Here is a 24,742-nt window from a genome sequence, read left to right as displayed (position 1 = left end):
TGAATGTCTGTGTGGATGTAGGTTTTCATTTCTTTTGGGTATATACTTTGGAGTGCAGCTGCTGGGTTTTATAAGGTAACTCCATGTTTGTTTTGTTTTGTTTTTAAGATTTATTTATTAGAGAGCCCACATGCGTGAGAGCAGGGGGAGGGGTAGAGGGAGAGAGAATCTCAAGCAGAATCCCTGCTAAGTGTGGAACTTGTCTCGGGCAGATCTCATGACCCTGAGATCATGACCAGAGCCCAAATCAAGCCACCCAGGTGCCCCAAGGTAACTCCCCAAGTTTAACATTTTGAGAAACTGCCAAACTTTCTCCGAAGTGACTGCACCATTTTGCATTCCCACCAGCAAAGTATGAGGGTTCCAACCCTTGTCATTATCTGGCTTTTTTAATCGTAGGACATCCTAGTGGGTGTGAAGTTGTATCTCATTATGGTTTTGATTTCTTTTCCTTGATGGCTAATTGAGCATTTTTTTCGTGAGTTTATTGGCCATTTGTCTTTAGAGAAATGTCTGTTCAAATCCTTTACCCAGTTTTTTCTTGTCCCCTCTACCCAGTTTTTAATGAGGTTGTCTTTTATTATTGAGTTGTAAGGTCTTTATTCTGGATCCAAGTCTCTTATTATAGATCATGTTTACAAATACATATTTTTTTATTTGACAGAGAGAGAGTATAAACAGGGGGAGCGGCAGGGAGAGGGAGAAGCAGGCTCCCTGCTCAGCAGGGAGCCCAACGTGGGGCTTGATCCTAGGACCCCGGGACCACGACCTGAGCCGAAGGCAGACGCTTAACCGTCTGAGCCACCCAGGTGCCCCTATTTTTTTTTTTTAAATTTTTTTAAAAGATTTTATTTTATTTATTTGAGAGAGAGAGAATGAGAGATAGAACGAGAGAGGAGAGGGTCAGAGGGAGAAGCAGACTCCCCGCTGAGCAGGGAGCCCGATGCGGGACTCGATCCCGGGACTCCAGGATCATGACCTGAGCAGAAGCAGTCGCTTAATCAACTGAGCCACCCAGGCGCCCTATTTTTTTTTTTTTAAGATTTATTTACTTAGGGGCGCCTGGGTGGCTCAGTCAGTTAAGTGGCTCTTTGCTTTCAGCTCAGGTCATGATCTCAGGTTCTTGAGATGGAGCCCCATATGGGGCTCCTTGCTCAGCGGGGAGTCTGCCCCCTCTCTCTGCTGCTCCCCCTGCTTGTGCTCTCTCACTTGTGTTCTGTCAAATAAATAAAATCTTAAAAAAAATAAAGATCTGGGTGCCTGGGTGGCTCAGTTGGTTAAGCGACTGCCTTCAGCTCAGGTCATGATCCTGGAGTCCCGGGATCAAGTCCCGCATCGGACTCCCTGCTCAGCGGGGAGTCTGCTTCTCCCTCTGACCCTCCCCCTTCTCATGTGCTCTCTCTCTCATTCTCTCTCTCTTTCAAATAAATCTTTAAAAAAATAATTAAAAAAAGATCTGTTTATTTGAGAGAGAGGGAGTGTGCACGTGTGCACAATACGGGGAGGGGCAGAGGGAGAGGGAAAGAGAGAGACTTTCAAGCAGACTCCCCGCTGAGCACGGAGCCATGCCCTATGGGGGCTCAACCTCATGACCCAAGCCCAAATCAAGAGTCAGAATTTTTTTTTTTAAAGATTTTATTTATTTTATTTATTTATTTGAGAGAGAGAGAATGAGAGAGAGCACGAGAGGGAAGAGGGTCAGAGGGAGAAGCAGACTCCCCTGCTGAGCAGGGAGCCCAATGTGGGACTCGATCCCGGGACTCCAGGATCATGACCTGAGCCGAAGGCAGTCGCTTAACCAACTGAGCCACCCAGGTGCCCAAGAGTCAGAATCTTAACCAACTGAGCATCCCAGGCGCCCCTACAAATATTTTCTCCCATTCAGTGGGTTGTCTCTCTCCCTTTCTTTTTCAAGATTTTATTTTTAAGGACTCTACACCCAACTTGGGGCTTGAACTCACAGCCCCAAGACCAAGAGTTGCATGCTCTACTGACAAAGCCTGCCAGGCTCCCCTCATTTTCTTGTTAATGTTCTTTGAAGCATAAAAATGTTTAATTTTGATGAAGTCAAATTTATCTGTTTTTTTTTTTTTTTTGTCATTTGTGCTTCCTTAGTGTGTCTAAGAAGGCTCTCCTTAACCCAGGGTCATGGAAGTTTACTCCTTTCTTTTCTTTTATAATTTTAGCTCTTAAATTTAGGTCTTTTTTTGAGTTAATTTTTGTGTATGCTGTGAAGTAGGAGTTCAAGTTTATTTATTTTTTTGCATGTGACTATCCAGTTGTCTTGGCACTATTTGTTGAAAGGAATATTCTTTGAATTGTCTGAGCACTTTGTCAAAAAATCAGTTGTGTGTGTTTTTTTTTTAAAGATTTTATTTATTTATTTGAGAGGGAGAGAATGAGAGTTAGAGAGCACGAGAGGGAAGAGGGTCAGAGGGAGAAGCAGACTCCCTGCTGAGCAGGGAGCCTGATGTGGGACTCGATCCCAGGACTCCAGGATCATGACCTGAGCCGAAGGCAGTCGCTTAGCCAGCTGAGCCACCCAGGCGCCCAGTTGTATTTATTTATTTATTTATTTATTTATTTATTTTATTTATTTATTTGGAAACTGACATGATGAAACTGTTTTTGAAGATTTGTTGAGGTGGGGCGCCTGGGTGGCTCAGTTGTTAAGCGTCTGCCTTCAGCTCTGGTCATGATCTCAGGGTCCTGGGATCAAGCCCTGCATCGGGCTCCCTGCTTCTCCCTCTCCCACTCCCCCTGCTTGTGTTCCCTCTCTGTGTCTCTCTCTCTGTCAAATAAATAAAATCTTAAAAAAAAAAAAAAGATTTGTTGAGGTGTGCAGGTTGAAATAGGGAATAGCAAAGATTAAGAGAATAGGAATATCACAACTACATTTAGGGTGAGGTGTGCTATTTGTAAAATACGGCCTATTGAATAAATGAACTTTGATCATTTTCACCTTTTGTATAATGCCTGAAAAATAGAGCTACTCGAAAGAGATTTTGCCTATCTCTATTAAGATAAATTCCTATTAGGCAGTGATAGCTTTGTGAAAAATAACATAAGGGCATTTGACTATTTTGCTGTGCTGTGAAGAATTGAAATTGTAAGTTACAAATTCTTGGGTTATTGTTTTTCACATAGAATATTAGTTCTGCCTAGAGCATTTATATAATTTTCAAGATAAATTTTATTTTTTATTAGGTTATAACCTCAGGCTATTCTAATGTGTACATTTTTATAAAGAAATAAAATTGGGAAATACAGCTCACCTCTAACACGATTCTTTCTATTCAGGAAAAGACTACATTAATGAAGAGGCTTTTTATAACCTTTCAGGTCTAATAAAAACAGGGTTTTGGATGAAAATTTTCTACACACATACACACACACACACACACACACACACACACAGTCTCTTCATTGACTTGAAATATTACAGTGTGGGGATGGGGTTGCTGATTTTTTTTAAAGATTATATCTACTTTTTTTTTTAAAGATTTTTTTTATTTGAGAGAGAGAATGAGAGAGAGAGAGAGAGCGCGCCCATGAGGGGGGGGAGGGGCAGAGGGAGAAGCAGACTCCCTGCTAAGCAGGGAGCCCGATGTGGGACTCGATCCTGGGACTCCAGGATCGTGACCTGAGCCGAAGGCAGTTGCTTAACCAACTGAGCCACCCAGGTGTCCCGATTATATCTACTTTTTAAGTTTTGTAAATTAGTATGTGTGTCTTTAGCTTAGCTCATTAAATATATGAGCTATGTAAAATTTTAATGATCTCACACACCTGATTAATATTGTTGAGGCTTTGAGGTTAATATATCATATTCATTTGATAATTTCAATATTGTTGATCTTTTTTAGAAATATTAGAATTTGGAACCAGTCCAAATTCCTGAAGTAACTGCTGTTTCAAAAGTAGACAGTAGAGTACTTGACCTTAGCTTATTACATTTTGTGTTGCGATTGGGTGGGTGTACTTGAATGTGGTTTTAGGCAAGGCAGTGAAAGCTAAATGCTGCTCTGGAAAGTCATTGATTCTATTCTTGACTTTCTATTGAAAATCATAGTTATTTTTTTAAAGATTTTATTAGAGAACAGGTAGGGAGAGAGACAGTGGGAGAGGGAGAAGCAGGCTCCCCGCTGAGCAAGGAGCCTGATTCGGGCTTGACCCCAGGACCCTGGGATCATGACTTGAGCCGAAGGCAGATGCTTAAATGACTGAGCCACCCAGGCGGCCCTGAAAATCATAATTAAAAGATGCAAGCGTATTAGTATGTATTGACTTATTTTCCCTTTACATAATCATCTTTGGGGATCTCTGGGCTACCTTTCTGTTCTCCTCCCCCCAGGGGTGTTTATTCCTGAGGTTGAGGGAGATGCTGGTGACTTGCCAAAGCATCAGGTTTGTACAAAGTCAGACTGATTTGAGGTGTTTAACAACAGTGATCACTTTGACTTACCAGTAGGTGACCGAGATATTTCTCCTGTAATGGTCCTGGTTTGGATGGTAAATTACACGGTCATCCTTATCTAGTAACCATTATATATAGTTTAGAAAATTAGGAGTCTTTATGCTCTGTATGTGTTACTAAAATACTTCGGGAAGCAGCAAGACATTTTATATCCCTTGGTCTAACAATTTGTATTTGATCTTGTAGTTATAAAGGTCTTTGACATCAGCATGTGAACTAAATAGGAGCAAAGTATTGTCGGCCTCTTTAAAAAAAAGAAACTTTATTTGAATTGATTTTAGACCTGCAGAAAACTTGCCAAAATAGTAAGAGTTCTCTCCTATCCCTTGTCTCCTTCCCCTAATGTAAACATCTTCCATTATCATAGTACAGTTGTCAAGCACAGGAAATTAATTAACATTGATACAATATTATCAACTAAAGTGCAGACCTTATAATTATTACCAGTTTTTTTACTGTTCTTTTTCTGTTTCAGGATCCCACATTGCATTTGGTTATTACTTCTCCTTAGTCTCCTCTAGACTAATTGTTCCTTTCTCTATTTAATCATGCGTTTATCAAACACAGAGTCTAGGTAGAGAAAGTCTACCCATGCTTTTTGTGAAATTGAAGGCTTTGGTCTGTTCATAAGGATATTGTATGTGAAAATTAATGTCAATGATAAGGACAATTGTGAGAGCCCTCCAACAGGCAACATAGCCTTCAGAAACATATTGCTGGTTACCCTTCCTAATTTTTCTCAATATTTGGAGAGAAGAGTAATTCTTTTTTTTTTTTGTATTCTAGAATCATACTTAGGAAAGTAGCTTAGTTACTATTCAGTTGAAGGCTCAGCTGAAAGGAATAGGATAACTAGAATGGCAAGGTTAGGATGCTCAAGGGAGAAGGAAAAAATAATGGAATCTTGAGACAAGAGAGAAGTAGAAAAGGGAAGGAAAATTTTGGTCATTGTTTTGATTCCACAGATTAAGTTAATAGTGCCTGATGCCTAGTAGACACACTGATTTATTAAATGGTCAGAGGACCAAGTGTTTATTAAATAACCGCATGTTCTAGCTGTTGATGGAGGTACGAAAGAAACCTGAAGTGTGGGGTCTCTGCCTCTTAGGTGCTCCAGTCAAACAGTTAAAGGAATTTAAGGTGCTCTCTAAATAGAGGTAGGAGGTCAGAGGCCTGAGAGATTAGTGAGGACTGGAGGAGTTAGGAAGTAGGATTTGGGCAGTTGGAAGAGGAAGGACGTTTATAGTTGAGGGAAAAATGCTTTTGTAGCAGCTAGGAAATATGGTAGATGGTGTATTTAGGGTGGTCAGAAGAGGTGCTTGACTGAAAATATAATGTGCAGTGCATGTGACAGTTTTGGAAACTGTTGAATATCTGTTCTTTTATTTTGTAGCAAACAAGTTTTTCAAAACCTGATACCTACGAACACGTTTGGTAGTTAGAGGAAGATGAAGTTGGTGCTCGGTGGATTGAGATCAGTAGGAAGCATGGAGACTAATATGCTAGGCCCACTTAAGGTTTTCCAGGATTTTACTGATACACATCTAGTCTAGAGGGAGATGAAAAGGAAAGAGTAATTATATCATGAAAGCTCTCAGAGGAAGAAAGCTAGGGATTTGAATATCCTTGGTGAAAGAATGAAAAGAGCTAAAACTGACTCCAAGGCTTTGAGACTGGAAAATGATACTGTTAGTGATAAGTAAAGAAGATGTAGGATTTGATTTTATATCATGTTGAGGTAGTGAGCAGATAAATTCAGTTGAGGACATGTTAGATTTGACATGAATGGAACATCTTACTCGGTTAAGAGATGGAGGTGAACTGGACATGTTTAGAAATACGGAGATGGAAGTCAGGTGAGCAGAAAGGGCTGGTAAAACAAATCTGTGGAAATACACGCATAACAGTGAAGAGGAAAGCAAAGGTTCTTAAGGGTCAGTGCAGCACCCACTGATGTGACGAGGATGATGAGTCGACAGAAAAGAGGAAGCGGCAGCTGCCAAGAGGAAAGAGAACCCCGAAAGCATAGTCTTTTACAGCTTTCCAGATTAGGTTTCCACGGAGCTTTACCTAGATGGGGAAAGTGACATTGAATAAGTGACAGGTAGACTTGGTTTTAAACTGTGAACTTTGCCTATATAATTGTTGCTACATTTAAGGAAGATTGAAGACTGAAGAGAAATTCTTTCCAGGGTTTCTTTGCAAGCCTAAAATAAGTCCTTGATGGGCTTTGGTTTGGGTATTTATATTTGAGTCTATACTTCTGCTTATTTTGCTTAATTTAAAGAAGCTTAATTTGCTTCTCTAATATTCACATGTATTATAATAAAAAAAACTTTAAATCACTACCTACCTTGGCTACTCATAGGCTGCTATTGGGATTCTGGGCAGCAGTTATGAAATCATTACTTTATGTCCACTTTTTTTTTTTAAGTAAACTTTGGGTCCAGTGTGGCATTCGAACTCACGACCCCAAGGTCAAGAGTTGTTGTATGCTGTACTACTGACTGAGCCAGCCAGGCGCCCTTCCATCAACTTTTTTTTTTTTTTTTTGAGAGAGCTTGAGAAACTTGAGTGGTGGGTGGTAGGTGGGGGAGTGGGAGAGGCAGAGGGAGAAGGAGAGAGTCTTGTGTGGAGCCTGATGTGTGGGGCTCAGTCTCACGACCCTGAGATCATGACCTGAGCTGAAATCAAGAGCTGGATGCTCAACCAACTGAGCCATCCAGGCATGCCTAAATTCACATATTTAATGAAAGATCTTTATATGCTGATCAGGAATTCAGCATAGTGTGATAAACTCATTGTTACCACTCTTGATTGGGAAATTTTAAGCAGAAGAAAAGGAACTGATATATATATATATTTAAAGATTTTATTTATTCATCTGAGACAGAGAGAGAGAGCATGAGTGGGGAGAGAGGGAGAGGGAGAGGGAGAAGCAGGCTCCCTGCTGAGCCAGGAGCCCGATGTGGGGCTCGATCCCAGGACGCTGAGATCATGACCTGGGCCGAAGGCAGACGCTTAACCATGTGAGCCACCCAGGCGCCCCAGGAACTGATATTTTAGTTAGCCAGTCTTTTCCTCATTATTTATTGTGGATTGACTTATAATTTCCCAGGCTTTTTGAAATAGTGAAAATAGCTTGTGAATGATGAATTTGTGGACCTAAGGAGACTGGCTTACAAATTGGGAACTGCTTAGTTAGTTCAATATTTGTTCCAACTGGGAACTGATGATTTGGCAAGCTGTTTCATATGGAGTGTAAAACAAAGCAGAGTTGGGATACTTCCTCCATAGGTTTCTTTTTTTTTTCCTAAAGATTTTCTTTATTTATTTGAAAGAGGCGAGCACACAAGCAGGGGGAGCAGCAGAGGGAGCGAGAGAAGGAGGCTTTCCACTAAGGAGGGAGCCCGATGTGGGACTTGATCCCAGGACCCCAGGATCATGACCTGAGCCGAAGGCAGATGCTTAACTGATTGAGCCACCCAGGCATCCCTTTCCATAGGTTTTAAAGAAAAATTTGTGGGCGCCTGGGTGGCTCAGTTGGTTAAGTGACTGCCTTCGGCTCAGGTCATGATCCTGGAGTCCCGGGATCAAGTCCCACATCAGGCTCCCTGCTCAGCGGAGAGTCTGCTTCTCCCTCTGACCCTCCCCCCCCCTCATGCTCGCTCGCTCTCTCTCATTCTCTCTCTCAAAATAAGTAAATAAATCTTTAAAGAAAAATTTGTTTTCTTGTTTATGTATTCTAGCTTAATCATTCAATAGATGTTTGTTGAGCACTGAGGAGTTAGAAATAATAGTTTTTACCTTTGAGAAGCTTACTCTAGTGCAGGAGACAGCTATATAAGTAAGTAAACAGGAATCAATAAGCACAGGACCTGTGGGAGCTCTCAGGAGGGTCATTTATCTTGGGGGTGGGGCTGGAAGAGGATTGGGAGGAATGGAAGGGAGAGGCTGCCTAGAGAAGAGGATACGTGTAAGCTGCATCTGGAAGTCAGAACGAGCCATATGAAAGATAATGGTAGGAAAAAGGGTATTAGGCCAGGAATCAGCACATACAGAGACTCAGGGAAAAATGACTTGTTCACCATGGGTAGGCTAACAGTTTGGAGGGGAGCAGTGGACAGGTAGAGGCCACAGAAAGGGCATTATAAGTCAGGCTTGTCACACAGATGACAGCGGGGAGCCATCACCTGTAGGCTAGGGGGATGATATGGTCATTTTGAGATTTAGAAGGACCATTCTGGAGAGTTATGAGGAGGCAGGATTGAGTTAGGTTTGTAGTAAATAACTGAAATCCAAGATTGACATGTGAGTTATAATTTTTACTTGGGACTTCTAAAAGTAGGTTGTATGTACTTTTCCTAAGGATGACTTTGAGTTTGTTTACTTTTTTGCAATTGAAAATCTGCAATTTTCCAGATTTATGAAACATGCTTAGATATTTTTGTTCAAGAAAACTTGGAGCTGGGACGCCTGGGTAGCTCAGTTGAGTGTCTGCCTTCAGCTCAGGTCGTGATCCCAGGGTCCTGGAATCGAGTCCTGAATCGGGCTCCCTGCTCAGCGGGAAGTCTGTTTCTGCCTGCTGTTCCCCCTGCTTGTGTGCGCGCGCTCTCTCTCTCTCTGACAAATAAATAACATCTTAAAAAACAAAACAAAACTTGGGGCACCTGGGTGGCTCAGTTGTTTAAGCATCTGCTTTTGGCTCAGGTCATGATCCTGGAGTCTTGGGATTGAGCCCCGTATCAGGCTCCCTGTTCAGCGGGGAGTCTGCTCCCTCTGTCCTTCACCCTGCTTGTGTTCTCTCTCTCTCAAATAAAATCTTTAAAAAAAAAAAGGAAAACTTGGAGCTATATAAATTTCCGTGGTTGTTACCCAACATGCATTTGAAGATCACTTGAACTTTTATATCTCTTAAAAAGTTGATATAGTTCTGATTTAAGTTAGTGCATGGTTAGTAGCAGATTCATAGTAGATAGCTTATAAATTTATTATGTTTATAGTTTGTAAGGCATATGGTCTCGATACTGGAATAATGATGAATAGCACCTGCTCAGTACAAGTTAGGGCATCTTTTGTCATAGTACCTTATGACACTATAGGGACATATACATAGACGTATATATAGGTAAGTAGATGGACACATATGTAGGTAGATAGATCTATATCTCCTTATCAGTTCAGCTAGGAATTTGAAATACTAGGTTAATTTGACTGCTTTCAAAATGAAAAGGGAAATTAATTTAGGTGTAATGCCTAGATGAGGTGTTATATATGAAACTAGAAAGCAATCGGGAAGTGCTTTTCAATTCAGCCCTTGATTGGAAATCACAACTGAAAAATATATTTGGAAGGAATCTTTCTTAGGACAAAAGGATTCTTAAAGATCAAACCCTTTTTCGGTTCTGAGAAGAAACTGAGTTGAAAATACTCAAAACTGCAACAACAGAAGGTGATTCCATTGACTTTCAGGTTGCTTGGCCTCCCCTGCTCTCTCAAAAAAGATTAGCAATTCATGTTTTGCCTGCTTATTTTCAGTTCCATTAAAGAAGCTCTGAACTATGCTTTAAATGGTTAACAGCAGTGTGTGTGTGTGTGTGTGTGTGTGCGCGCGCACGTGTATGTGCACTTTTTCTGTGTCTGAGCATGTATAACAGTTGTCTTTGAAGGGACCTGGGTTATTGTAAACGGAGGCACATTCCTAGTTGCAAGAATGGTTTTTGAATGTTCTTTTAGGCACTTATAGTAGTTGTACTTTGAGAAAAGAGATTGTTCACTGTGCTTTAGGAGCTAGTAGCTAAGTCTGGTTCTTGTTAACCCTTAACTAAGAAAAATGGAGCTTGCTGACAATAGGTGGTTTTACAGGCCTGTGAAACTGACAGCATGTTCAGCAATGTAAACAATGGCAGCTGTCTTTTGCTGGCTTCTCTGTAGTTGAAGTTAATGAAACTGCTTCTCACTAATGGCTTCACCTGCTGACTCATCGTTCAGCCCCTAAACAACCATAGTGTCCAGCATTATTTAATGCTGGGATTGAGAATAAAAGGAATTAGAGTCTTAGAATATGAGGGTTGAAATGGATCATGGAAATCCTTTAACTCAGCCCCTTCTCAGAAGGCCTCAACTATCAAAAAGAAATGTCAGACACACACAAAAATGTCACTGTGGTAGATGCCATAGTTGATAGTTAAAAGAATTAGTGATATTGCTATTCAGAGTGCCATTAGTCTTCTGGATGATCAAGGACTTTTTCCTTCTGTCTAGGAATCCTTGAGATGTGCTTTTTAGCTTTCCTTCAAAAATAACACATTATTCTGAAAGTGGCTGTAAGTTACTGTTATAGGGGCAGCATACATTTAATTCCTGCAGTAGTCTGTAGGAGGACTGTGTGAAGAAATAAAAAGAAAATGGCATTGCCCCTGATAATTTTCCAATCTAGTTCGGAAATAGATATGAGAGAGAAGTGGATAACATTTAGGAGCCAATTTATTAACAAGTGTGTAAGCTGATACGGCTGATACTGACACTGTGAAGGAGGCTTATGTAAATTTATGTGAGCTCTAACAGCAGTGATTTAGGTTTTTTTTTTAAGATTTTATTTTTAAGTAATCTCACATCTAACATGGAGCTCGAACTCACAACTCAGATCAAGAGTCACATGCTCCACTGACTGAGGCAGCCAGGTGCCCCAGTGATTTAGATTTTTGATGCAAAAAAAATCACTTTCAGAAATGAAAACTCATAGATTTTATTTTATTTTTATTTTTATTTTTTTAAGATTTTATTTATTTGACAGCACAAGTAGGGGAAGCAGTAGGTGGAGGGAGAGTGAGAAGCAGGCTCCCCACTGAGCAGGGAGCCTGATGCAGGACTTGATCCGAGGACCCTGAGATCATGACCTGAGGCGAAGGCAGATGCTTAACCAACTGAGGCATCCAGGTGCCCCAGATTTTATTTCATTTTTAAAGATGAGAGTGATTTGTGTGTTGGGGGGGAATGCAGAGAGAGGGAGAGAGAATGTGAGACACTCAGTGCTGAGTGCAGAGCCCGACACAGGGCTCCATCCCACCCTCGACCTTGGACTATATAAATTTGGAGGACAGTAAAATTCCCCCTCTCCAGGGCATTCAACATGACCTGAGCTGAAACCAAGAGTCGTACACTTAACACACTGAGCCACCCAGGCACGCCCCCCCCAATAGATTTTATTTCTGTAAATTGGAAACCATATTCCAAGAAACCGATGGCAGATTTTCCACAGACAGCACAGTGAAACCATTAACTTAAAACAGCAGTTCTCAGATTTTATTTTTGATCTCAAGACTCCTTTACACTATTAAAAATTATTGAGGATCTCAGAGCTTTTGTTATGTGGGCTATATTTGTAGATATTAAAAACAAAATTTAAAAATACTTTAAAATAGTGATAACAAATCCATTATATTAGCATAAAGTTTGACAAATGGAAAGTAAGTTTTTCAAAACAATTAAAATAGTAGCATTATTTTTGCAAATCTCTCTGTAGCTTAGTGGGAGAAAACTAGATTCTTATCTGCATTCTGCTGTATGTTTTGTTTGAAGGAAATCTTATCTAACTCAGATACGTAGTTGGGAGGGAGAGGAGTGTTTTAAGGTTATTCTCAGGTAATTGTGGATCTTTATTAATAACTACACCAAAACTAGGGTGTAGTTTCTTAACTAGTTTCAATTTGGGAACCTGAAACCATGCCCTTGAACTTTTCATGCAGTTAAATCTATTAGTCTGATTGTACTTTGAATAGATCTTTTTACCCATGTGTGACTTTTTTTTTTTCAAGATTTTATTTATTTGACAGAGAGATAGAGCACAAGTAGGCAGAGCGACAGGCAGAGACAGAGGGAGCGGACTCCCCGCTGAGTGGGGATTCTGACATGGAACTTGATCCCAGGACCCTGGGATCATGACCTGAGCCGAAGGCAGATGCTCAGTGGCTGAGCCACCCAGGCGCCCCTACCCACGTGTGATTTTTATAACACCACGTGTCAAGTCATTTGGAAAATATTGGTTCATTAGGTTATGCAGACTTTTCAAATGTCGATTTATTTCATTATACAAGATAAAATCACATCAGTTAATAACACTGTTGATCTCATAAGAAAGGCTTTGGGGATGCTCCCGAACTCATGGTGGTAGATACAGTTACCACTAATGAAGGGTGGAAACGTAACTGAAGTTGAATTAGGAACCAGTCTTTGGGTTGGAAGGAAATGAACTTCATTTTTGTAAAGAAGCTCCATGTTGAATGCCCTGAAGAGGGGGAATTTTGCTGTCCTGGTTCCTTTTCCTAGTGTTTGGAGGTTTGACTAATTCCATCTAAGGGATACAGAACCAGAAATAGTTGGCCTTTTCAAATAAATTTATTAACCCAAAGGAATTTCTGTGATAGAAAGTGTAGGTATACTTTTAAGCATGGCTGCTCTTACTAAGTGCTTGGTTCTTTGTCACTTAAAGATCTGGGAGTCTTTAGAACCTCTTCTCAGCCTTTAATCTCCCCATCCTCCAATCTGAAGATGGACCTCCGAAATGTCCTATTAGAGTCCTAGATCAGTTTTACCTCATGGAATTGCTTTCAGTGCTTCCCCAGGCTCTGCTATTGTCTTGTTTGAACTTAGTGTGTTTTTACTAAACCAGTATCTGGGGTGAGACAGAATAAAATGAATGTTCCCAAGGCGGGGTGGATGAGACAGTTTGACCTAGGATTTTGTTTCATGTGCCCCTAGACATATGTAACAGAAACTGGGCTACTGTTATATTAATTTTTTTAAAAAAAGATTTTATTTATTTGAGAGAGAGCATGCACGTATGATGAGTTGGGGGAGGAGCAGAGGGAGATGGACAAGCTGACTTGCGCTGAGTGTGGAGCTTGAGGTGGTGCTTGATTCCACAACTGTGAAATCATGACCTGAGCCGAAATCAGGAGTTGGATGCTTTTAACAGATTTTTTTTTTAATTTTTATTTTATTTATTTATTTATTTGAGAAGAGAGAGAGCGAGAGAGCACAAGAGGGGGTAGGGTCAGAGGGAGAAGCAGACTCCCCGCCGAGCAGGGAGCCCGATGCGGGACTCGATCCCGGGACTCCAGGATCATGACCTGAGCCGAAGGCAGTCGCTTAACCAACTGAGCCACCCAGGCGCCCTTGGAGTTGGACGCTTTTAACCAACTAAGCCACCCAGATGCCCCATATTAAATTTTGTTAATGTCCTAAGGGATTATTTCAACATATATCCAAGGATTACTTTGAAATCAGCTTTTTGTTTTTGTTTTTAATACCTTCTGTTTTTATAGACTTGTACTTTTTTTTTTTTTTAAAGATTTTATTTATTTATTTGAGAGAGAGAATGAGAGACAGAGAGCATGAGAGGGAGGGGGGTGAGAAGGAGAAGCAGACTCTCCGCTGAGCAGGGAGCCCGATGTGGGACTCGATCCCGGGACTCCAGGATCACGACCCGAGCCGAAGGCAGTCGCCCAACCAACTGAGCCACCCAGGCGCCCTAGACTTGTACTTTTAAAGTTGGTGTTCAAATAAAATTCTGATTGTTGTCACACCATCATTTATAAGAGTGGACCTTTTGAAACACGCTAAAGGCCTAGTAATGGGGTTTTGGGGGAAATTATGGGCTGTATATGCATTGAAGTATTATATAACCCTTAAACATGTTGCAGAACATTTATTGACATTAAAAAAAGTCCAGGGGCACTTGGCTGGTTCAGTTGGTAGAGCATGTAACTCTTGATCTCAGAGTCTTAAGTTCTAGACCCATGTTGGGGGTGGAGCCTACATAAAATTAAAAATAAAAAAAAAAGTCCACATATATTTTGTGGAAGCCAGTTAAAAATAGCATGTCTGATCAAATTTTATCTTAAGAATATTTTCAAAGTGCTTGGTTAAACAACAGTGTCCATAAGGTTGTCTTTATTTGCTGGTGAGATTTGGCGATTTTTATTTTCTTGAACCATTAATCTCAGGGTCATGAGTTCAAGCCCCACATTGGGCATGGAGCCTACTTAAAAAAACGCCTCCAGGTATCATTTTTATAATCAGAAAAATAAAGCTATTCCTATTTTCAGAAGTGAAACTAAGCTAAAATGTGACTCCTTGTAAGTTCTGCATTCAGGAAAGACATTAAATTACATTATTTTAAGAGAGTAAAGAGGATTTAAAATACATTTTTAGATTTTTAGCAGGGAGTCAAGGAAGAGAGAGGGCATGTTTTTGCTTAAGTAAAAAGGAATTATGAATTGTGTGCTTCAGGTATTCTGATTAAATCTTTTTTTAAAAATTTATTTATTTGACACAGAGAGATACAGGGAGAGAGGGAACACAAGCACGGGGAGTGGGAGAGGGAGAAGCAGGCTTCTCGCGGAGCAGGGAGCCCAATGTGGAGCTCCATCCCAGGACCCTGGGATCATAACCTGAGCCAAAGGCAGACGCTTAATAACTGAGCCACCCAGGCGTCCCTTATAAATCTTTGTTTTACCATACTATCAGTACTAGTGCTGATCTCCCCAAATTTGTTTGCATGACACCAAGAGACATGGTTTAAACTACTTTAAAAGAGTTACCATTAAAAAAAAAAAAGAAAAGCCTTTTTAACAATGTGGCAGATTCGTGCAGCATTTTCTTGTGATGTCTGTTATTTGTTCCAGAGTTTGCTCTTTAAAGTCGTTTGCCATCTTGTTCTTGCTGTCCTGGCTCTCATCTGGGGCTGCAGCAGGGGTGAGCCAAAAATGGCTGCTGCTGCTGCTGCTGCAGCAGGGGAGGCATAGTACAGGACCAACTGCTGTGGCTCTGGCCATGATGCGGGAGGAGCAGCCTGGGGAACAGGATCTGGGTCAGGCTTCTTTTAAAGGTTGTTGCCCTGAGAATTGGGCATTTCTTGTGGAAGAGTTACTATATTGCAGATTCTGTTTTGGGAAGGGATTTATAATTTATAGCTTTAGCAGGGGCACTACCCATTCTCTATAGGAATACGAAATCTTAGCATATGCTCCCATTTGCTGAGCAAGATTGGCTATTTTCAGAAAGCTGCAAGGCTACCTGTCTGTATCAGTGACAGAGAAGTGTCTAGCATGACAGTGCTTTCTGACTTGGGTGAATTTACTGAATGGAAACTGTTTCCCTCAGGCACAAAATGTGTGGCTTATAATAGAGGATTAAAAAGGTCTGTCTCTATACACAGCTCCTGTGAGGAGTACTGTGCCACATCCAGAGTCAACCTAGAAGGTAAGGTGAGAGATGGGGAGTGGTTTGAATAGAGAAATGAAGTTGCTACATGTGCTGCTTAAGCCGCTCCCTAAAGTGAATGCACTGCCATTTGGATGGGGTATGTTTGTGCTTGAGTTTCTGTCCTTTTCTGCTTATCATTAGAGATGGGTATGAGGTAGGACCACTGGGATATGCTGCCTAGCAACCAGTGAGATGTGGTATATCGGATGGACAGTGACACAGTAATTCATTCATGGCTCTCTTAATATGAAGAAGAGAAAAGGCTTTTCTGCTTTAGGGGAAAAAAAGGCTCCCTTCTGCAGAACAGCCATGTGATCATTGTAATAACACACAGGAAAAAAATCATAACTCCACTACCCGTTGATAACTATTGGTAATATCTTGATATATTTCCATGAAGGAATTTTTGTGTGTATATGTGCATATTTATGTATGCATGTGTTGCCATATATGTATTTATGTACATGTTTTTATTTGCATAGCTGTAGGTCATTCTGTAAATCATTTTATTATTGTATTTTTTAAAAAAATTTATTTATTTGACAGAGAAAGGGAAAGAGCACAAGCAGGGGGAGCTGCAGGCAGAGGGAGAGGGAGAAGGAGGCTCCCAGCCAAGCAGGGATCCCAGGACCCTGGGATCATGACCCGAGCCAAAGGCACACAGTTAATTGACTGATCCACCCAGGTGCCCCTATTTTTTGTATTTTAACATTGATCTATTCCCATTTCAGTAAACATTTTGAGTGCTATTTAATGGCTTCATAATATTTCTGTATATGGCCGTGCTATACTAAAGATAAAACCCATATCACAGGATTATTAAGTTAACAGTTTTGCTACTAAAAAAAGTGCTGAGACTAACATTTTTGTGTATAACATTTTACAATATATCAGATATTTCCTTAATAAAGTAAAAATTACTGGGTTAGCAGTTGTGAACATTAGGATAATTGATGTATATTGCTGTATTTTTACCAGCATTAAATATTCTAGTTTTTCAATTTTTGTGAATTTGATAGGTGAAATGATATATAATTTTTTTTAAAGATTTTATTTATTCATTTGAGACACAGAGATACAGAGAGAGAGAGCATGAGCAGGGAGACAGGCAGAGGGAGAAGGAGAAGCAGGCTCCCCGCTGAACCAGGAGTCCGATGTGGGGCTCGATCCCAGGATCCTGGGATCGTGACCTGAGCTGAAGGCAGATGCTTAACCATCTGAGCCACCCAGGTGCTCCGAAATGATGTACAATTTTAATTTGCATTTCTTTCATTACTTACAAGATTTAGTTTTTTAAGGGCCCCAAAAGAAAAAGATTGTTTTTTTCTCCCATGTTAGCTTTTATTTCCTGATTTGAAAATTGTCTGCTCATATCCTAGGCTCATGTATTTTATTGAAATCTTAGGTGAGGTTCAACACTTAGTAAAATAGTACATGTGTGCATGTGTATTATAAAGAATATAGGGCGCCTGGGTGGCTCAGTTGGTTAAGCGACTGCATGTGTATTATAAAGAATATAGGGCGCCTGGGTGGCTCAGTTGGTTAAGCGACTGCCTTTGGCTCAGGTCATGATCCTGGAGTCCCGGGATCGAGTCCCACATCGGGCTCCCTGCTCAGCGGGGAGTCTGCTTCTCCCTCTGACCCTCTTCCCTCTCGTGCTCTCTTATCTCTCATTCTCTCTGTCAAATAAATAAAATCTTTAAAAAAAAATAAAGTATAAATTATATCAATTTATATATGTTGCATATTTAAAAATATGAAAAACTTTCCACTCCTGTCATTATAAGCTGTCACAGTTGACAGTTTGGTGTGTCTGTTCTTACAGATCTTTTTGTATGTATTTACAAATAGAGAGGAAGAGGGTGGAGAAGGAGAGAGGTGGAGGTTTTTAGAGGATGGGCTCTGGAGGTGGACTTTGTGGTTCATATCCTAACTGCTGGAAATGTGAAGAGTGATCTTGGGGACTTTAGAATGCCACAGATCATAGTCCCAGCTCCCATGGTTTAGTGCTGTGTAACTTGGGAAAGTGACTTTACCTTTATGTGGCTCAATATCCTCATGTGTAAAAAGGGGTAATTATAGACTCTAGTACTCAGGTGGTTGTGAGGATTAAATGAGTTCGTGCATATAATGTGCTTAAAATTGTACCTGACACTTTGTGTAATAGAGTAATGTAGTAATGGCTGTTATTATTATTATATATTTTGTTTAAAAACAAAGTGGGATTATACTGCACATGCTAGTGACTGTGTTTTAATGTATCTTACAAATCTTTGCCATATTGATACATACTGATTATTCTGTAGTGTAGTTGTACCATCATTTATTTAAGTCTCTTGCTATTGATGGGTATTAGTTTAGTTTTTAGGGTTTTTTTCCTTTTTTTGTATTAAAATTTGTAGTGCCTTTCCTCGGACATATGTGTATTTTAGTAGAATGAAGTCCTGTGAGTAGAACTGCTGAACTGAAGGGTGTTTAAATAGAAAATAACAAAAATTAAAATAAATAAAAAAAATTTGGCAATTGTTTTTAATACCCAAGAGCTTTTGCTTTCTCCCCTTCCTTTACCCTTTATTGGTAGCAGTTGTATCCTATTTTATGATTAAAATATTATCTTGAATACTTCCCTAGGTACTAATTAGAAATTAAAAAAATCTATTTCCTGCACCATTTCTCTCCAGGGTTTTGTTTTTTCTTCTTGGTTCTTCACTTCCTTTTTTAAAGTTTATTTATTTATTTTTAAGTAATCTCAACCCCCAATGAAAATGAAAGTGGAAATCATTTCTCTTAAGATAATTCATGTTAGCAAGTTTGCAGTATAGTCAGCCTTTTTTTTTTTTTAAGATTTTATTTATTTATTTGATAGAGACACAGCTTGAGAGGGAACACAAGCACAGGGAGTGGGAGAGGGAAAAGCAGGCTTCCCACTGAGCAGGGAGCCTGATGCAGGGTTCAATCCCAGGACCCTGGGATCATGACCTGAGCTGAAGGCAGATGCTTAACAACTGAGCCACCCAGGCGCCCCTATAGTCAGCTTTCTATATATTTGAGTGTGGGGCTCAAACTCATGACCCTGAGATCAAGAGTCACACACTCTACCGACTCAGCTAGCCAGGCACCTCGGTTCTTTACTTTCTTAATGTCTGGTGATTGGTAGTTTCCATTCATATTTATGAATGATGAGGTAGATCAGTAGTTGGGTAGATGGATTTCTTGCAGCTGGGAAATAGGTCTCTCCATGACTGAATGTTGTCAAGTTTTGTGGGTGGGGCCTGACACCAGGGACATTTACTGTGTTTGTGCTTTTATTTTCTCTTGGAATAATGTTTTTAAAAAATATTTATTTGAGAGAAAGTGAGTGGGGCATGGGGGGCAGAGGTAGCGGGAGAGAGAGAATCTCAAGCAGACTCTGTGCTGAACATGGAGCTGGACATGGGGTTCAGTCTCCCAACCCTGAGATCATGACCTGAGCCAAAATCAAGAGTCAGTGCTCAACCGACTGAACCACCCAGGTGCTCCTCTTGGAATAATTTTTAAAAGGAAAGTATTGCTAATAAAAGTATTAATCATTTCTCTTAAGATAATTCATGTTAGCAGGTTTGCAGTATAGTTAGCTTTTTATATATTTGCATACTGTGTATGTTTTGTGGAATTTCTCATGCACAGTATTTTCCAAATGATTTTGGACCCATACATTCTCCTGACAAATAGATTGTGAAGTGGAAATCCTACCATAAAATAACATCTCTTTGGGGAAGAGATGCTTTTGAAGAATTGAAGCTTATTTTGCATTACCATTATTGCATTGTACTTTTAGGCTTTCTAGTTGAAATAAAAACCTCCTTGAGACTATTAATTTTTCTCATGGTCACATCATTGGATGACAGCTATTGTCCTCATCTCTTAGATCATTTTAACGTATTATTTAAAAATAATATCACCTTTCTGATTTGTATGCCTGTTAAAACCTTATGTTTGCCTTTTATGTACTGTAATTTTTAATCTTTCAGAATTCGTGAAATTGCCTGGGTTTTGGTATGGAGACCTATTTTGTAACCAAATTTTAGCTATAGTATTGAATACTAGATAATTGAATAGTTTTTAGTGTGATCTTACCATTCAGTTTGAATATGTTTTCCTCAGGCGACATCACAATGTATATTTATAATTTTGCTTCAGATGCATTAATTTGATAAAATATGAGGTATAAAGTACACTGGGTACTTTAAGAGATGTTGGTCAGGAACACTTAGAAAAAAGAGCAAAACCGTAGAGTTGAACATACCTAGGTTCTGGTTCTGTAATTTATAATCATGTGATTTTTGGCAATTCTCTTAATGTTTTTATTTTTTATTTTAATTTATTTTTGAATGTTTTTATTTATTTTTAAAGATTTATTAGAGTGTGAGCACAAGCGGGAGGGGCAGAGGGAGAGGGGGAGAGAATCTCAAGTAGACTCCTTGCTGGGTGCAGAGCCCAAGTGGGGCCTGTTCCCATGACCCTGAGATCATGACCTGAGTTGAAATCAAGAGTCAGATGCTTAACTGACTGTGCGACCCAGGCACACCTCTCTTAATGTTTTTGAATTTTAGTTTCCTTTTCTGTAAGAGGGGCTAATAATACCTCTCAAGTTGTTCTGTGGATTAAATGAAATCCTCTCTACAAAATACCATGTCTGGCACATAGTTGGTACTAAGAAAAATGATGCTATCATTTAGTCCAGCCAGTTGAAAACAAACATCATTTTCTAAAGACTTAAACTAAAGATAGGTTACAGTGTTTATCAGTACTTGTTAAGCTCTTATGTTGATACTTGTATCCAGGATTTGCAGTTTGAGAACCCTGTATTTCAAGGCTCAGGATATAAAAAGCTGGTGAGAAATAAGTCTAGCCTGATAATAGATGCCTCTTGGTGGACTTTTTGTAAAGCTACGACCCATTCTTTGTCTTCTAAAATGGCTTGTTTATTATAACGTATTTTACTTCATCAGAATTTCTGGCCTGAGATAGAGATTTTGCTTTATACTAATTAGTCACAAATGAATCTCATTTTTGTTTTTAAACTTGTCAGCTACCCCAATATACCAAGGTGCTTTTATTCCTGGAGTGGCCTGTTCTATTTCATCTTAAAAATGATTGAAGCAGGGATGCCTGGGTGGCTCAGTTGGTTAAGCAACTGTCTTGGGCTCAGGTCATGATCCCCAGGTCCTGGGATCGAGTCCCGCATCAGGCTCCCTGCTCAGTGGGGAGCCTGCTTCTCCCTCTGCCTCTTCCCCTCCTCCTTGCTCATGCTCTCTCTCTGACAAATAAGTAAAATCTAAAAAATAAAAAAATAAAAATGATTGAAGCAGATACAGATTGCAGTTTGAGAACCGCAGTCTCTAAGTGAGGGAAGGGATGTTATCTCTAAAAGATTGCTCATAGATATTTCGGTCTCTATTTGGAATATCAAAATCAACCCTCAAAACAAGAAATTGTTTCATTTTGTGGTTTAGTTGCTATCTTAAAAAAATATTTTGCATGTTTATTTTTTTTAAAGATTTTATTAGAGAGAGAGAGAGGGAGAGAGGGATGCCTGTGTGGCTCAGTTGGTTGGGTTCCTGCCTTCCATTTGGGTCATGATCCCAGAGTCCTGGGATCGAGTCCTGCATCAGGCTCCCTCCTCAGTGGGGAGCCTGCTTCTCCCTCTGCTTGCTGCTCCCCCCTGCTTGTGCTCTCTCTCTCTCTGACAGACAAATAAGTAAAATCTTTAAAAAGAGAGAGAGAGGATGTACAAGTTGGGGGGAAGGGCAGAGGGAGAAGGAGAAGCAGACTCTCCACTGAGCAGGGAGCCCAGTGTGATGGGGGGCATGACTCTGGGCCAGATCCCAGGGCCCTGAGATCATGACACCAGGTGAAGGCAGCTGCTCAACCGACTGAGCCACTCAGGTGCCCCTATTTTGTATGTCTAATAAATGTTGTGTATAATGAGTTCTACTTAACTTTATACTAAAAAAGCAATAGATGTATCTTGTACATTATAGAAATATATTGGTAAGTAAAATTCCCATGTGTTTTTATCTTTCTCAGTTAAATGTCTGATATCCTTATCTGTAGATTATGTTCTATGCCTATTTTAACATTTTTTAACTAAAATTGGATCGCATTGTATATGTTGTTTTATAGTTTCCTTAATATATAGTTCGTATATGTAATATGTTAATATATATTTAAGTGTAATAATGCCTAGTACATATAGTTTCCTTAATTTTCTTAATATACCAGAACAATTCTCTATGTCAGTAATACATATCTATTGTAAGTTTTTGAAGTGATTAGAATTCTTTTTTTTTTTTTTTGAAGTGATTAGAATTCTTTAGTATGGCTGTTCCTTAACTTACTTTTAGTCAATTCCCTCTAATTTGGGTTATTTCCATTTTCTTATTATGAATCATGCAGCACTAAACATTCTTACACGAATACGTTTTGTACTTCAATAGGTATTTCTGGGGATAAATTATAGAAGTAGAGGAAAAGGCACAAACAGAAATATGTCAAAGGATGAAATAGACCCAAGGTTATGAACATTAAATACTAGCTATTGTGAGTTTTAATGGTTTGGTTCTTGGTTCCATTTAGGTCTTTATTGTTTTTTTCTTTTGTATCTTTTATTTGTATTGTTTTGCTTTATCAAGTATGTTCTAATTAGCCACTTTAAATCCTTTTTATAACAAAATGGGAAAATAGAACGACATTTGTTATAAAAGGGAGCCAGAAAAAAAAAAAAAGGAACCAGGACTTTTTAAAAAACCATAATTTTCCTCTTTGGCCAAGGAAATAATACATTTAAAATCTTGTATTATATAGTAACTTATTTTTTTCTTGTTAGCCAATTACTTTTTTCAAGTTTTCTGTTTTTAGCAAACTTGCCAATTTAAATTTTATTCCCAAAAATGTAACCTTTAAAAAATAATGTAGCAGGAGCTACTGAAAAGAAAAGTTTGAGTAAATTTCAGGTGATAGCTAATGAATTCCTGAATTTGTGCCTAAATTGAATAGAATTTGGTCCATTGGAACAGAGCATGCAAATTTAGATAAGTAAAATTCATACCTGTTAAAGTGTGAGCTTATTCGAAGGAATCTAGGTGACTGACTTTGTGCCTCATCTGTATTGATTATCTTAGTTCCTCATATATGTCTGTGACATATATGGGTGGAATTAAAAGATCTTGGAATTACTAGGGCAGACTTACCTGCCTTGAGTCATGCATCTCCTTGATCTTCTATTAATGACTATAAGCATTTTGAAGGCAAAAGCTGTCTTCTTTATCGGAAATGACAACAAATCACTGATGGATTTTAAAAAATGGTAATTTTCTTGACAATGTGTTTTCTTGATGTTGTTGTTGTAGACTGATAGCAAATATTGTAAATATCCTTAAGAAAGTAATCTGAGTCTGCAGATTGCACTGTCTTTACTTAAAGTTTGTCATTAAGCCATCGTATTTTAAAAAATATTTATTTGAAACCTCATCCTTATTGTGAGATATTTAGACAACACATAAATGTATAAAATAGAAAGTGTATTGTAGCATCTTAGATAAGCATAATCCTAGTCCTTTTTTTTTTTAGGTAGGTTCTGCGCTCAACATGGCGCTTGAACTCTCAATCCCTAGATCAAGAGTTGTATGCTATACTGACTGAGTCAGCCAGTTGTCCCCCCCCCTTTTTTTTTTTTGCTTCTGATAGGGGGAAAAAAATCTATACATACAGAAAGGAATTTTATTTCTTAACTCAAAATGGAATTGAATTATTCAAACACACGTACACTATTCTTTAGCTTGCCATATGCAATTAGTGTCTCATAGATACCCTGTAACATTACACAGAAAGAGAATCAGTTTGGTGAGAAGTTAAGAGCCTTGGTGTCTGGAGCTGGACTGCTGATGATAAATCCCAGCTTTCCACTTACATAGTGTGATGTTGGACATACTTTTTTGTTGATGTGTACAGTAGTTTTCTTTTTTTAAAAAGATTTTTTATTTATTAGAGAGACAGCCAGAGAGGGAACACAAGCAGGGGGAGTGGGAGAGGGAGAAGCAGGCTTCACGCAGAACAAGGAGCCTGATGCAGGGCTCGATCCTAGGACCCTGGGATCATGCCAGGAGCCGAAGGCAGACGCTAAACAACTGAGCCACTCAGGCGCCCCACATTAGTTTTCTACTTTGAAAAATGGGAATGAGAATTGTTCCTAAGATTGTTTTACTCAGCATTAAAATGTAAGATGATTATAATGTTTGGCACATGAAGTTTAGCTTAGTAAATTTATTTTTATTTTATTTTATTTTATTTTTTTTAAAGATTTTATTTATTTATTTGAGAGAGAGAATGAGAGATAGAAAGCACGAGAAGGAAGAGGGTCAGAGGGAGAAGCAGACTCCCTGCTGAGCAGGGAGCCTGATGCGGGACTCGATCCCGGGACTCCAGGATCATGATCTGAGCCGAAGGCAGTCGCTTAACCAACTGAGCCACCCAGGCGCCCTTAGCTTAGTAAATTTAAGCTGTAAGGATTATAATAGTTTTTCCTCATTTAAAAATATATATTCCATAATATGGATTTAACACATTCATTAAACCATTCTCAAATTGATAGATAACTAACTGTATTTTAAAGGACCTTATTTTTCCTTGGGTGATTTTTTAATTTTTAAATTTTTTTATCTTTATTTTTTTGAGAGAGCGAATGTGCGCTGATGAATGGGAGGGAGGGGCAGATGGAGTGGGAGAAAGAGAATCTTAATCAGGCTCCATGCCCAGTGTGGAGCCTGATGCGGGGCTCTACCTCATGACCCTGAGATCATGACCTGAGCTGAAATCAAGAGTCAGATGCTTAACTGAGCCACCCATGTCCCCTCCCCTTGATGATTTTAAAGTGTTGTTTGGTTTTTATTTTAGTAAAGCAACAACACTTTTTTGTTCTTGGTTCCTTAGCTGAAGTGCTTAATTGAAACTTCAAAG

General features: G+C 39.4%; 1 protein-coding gene across 13 annotated transcripts in view; it reads left to right on the top strand.

Moving 5' to 3' along the window:
* The window catches only part of EIF4G3 (eukaryotic translation initiation factor 4 gamma 3), a 337,040-nt gene that overhangs the window by 8,987 nt on the left and 303,311 nt on the right, over window positions 1–24,742 (top strand). The gene's annotated exons all lie outside the window — the stretch shown is intronic.

The sequence above is a fragment of the Zalophus californianus genome, chromosome 4 (assembly GCF_009762305.2).
Source record: "Zalophus californianus isolate mZalCal1 chromosome 4, mZalCal1.pri.v2, whole genome shotgun sequence".
Classification (NCBI taxonomy): domain Eukaryota; kingdom Metazoa; phylum Chordata; class Mammalia; order Carnivora; family Otariidae; genus Zalophus; species Zalophus californianus.
The sequence above is the reverse complement of the archived record's forward strand: the minus strand, read 5'-3'. Positions and strand labels throughout refer to the sequence as shown.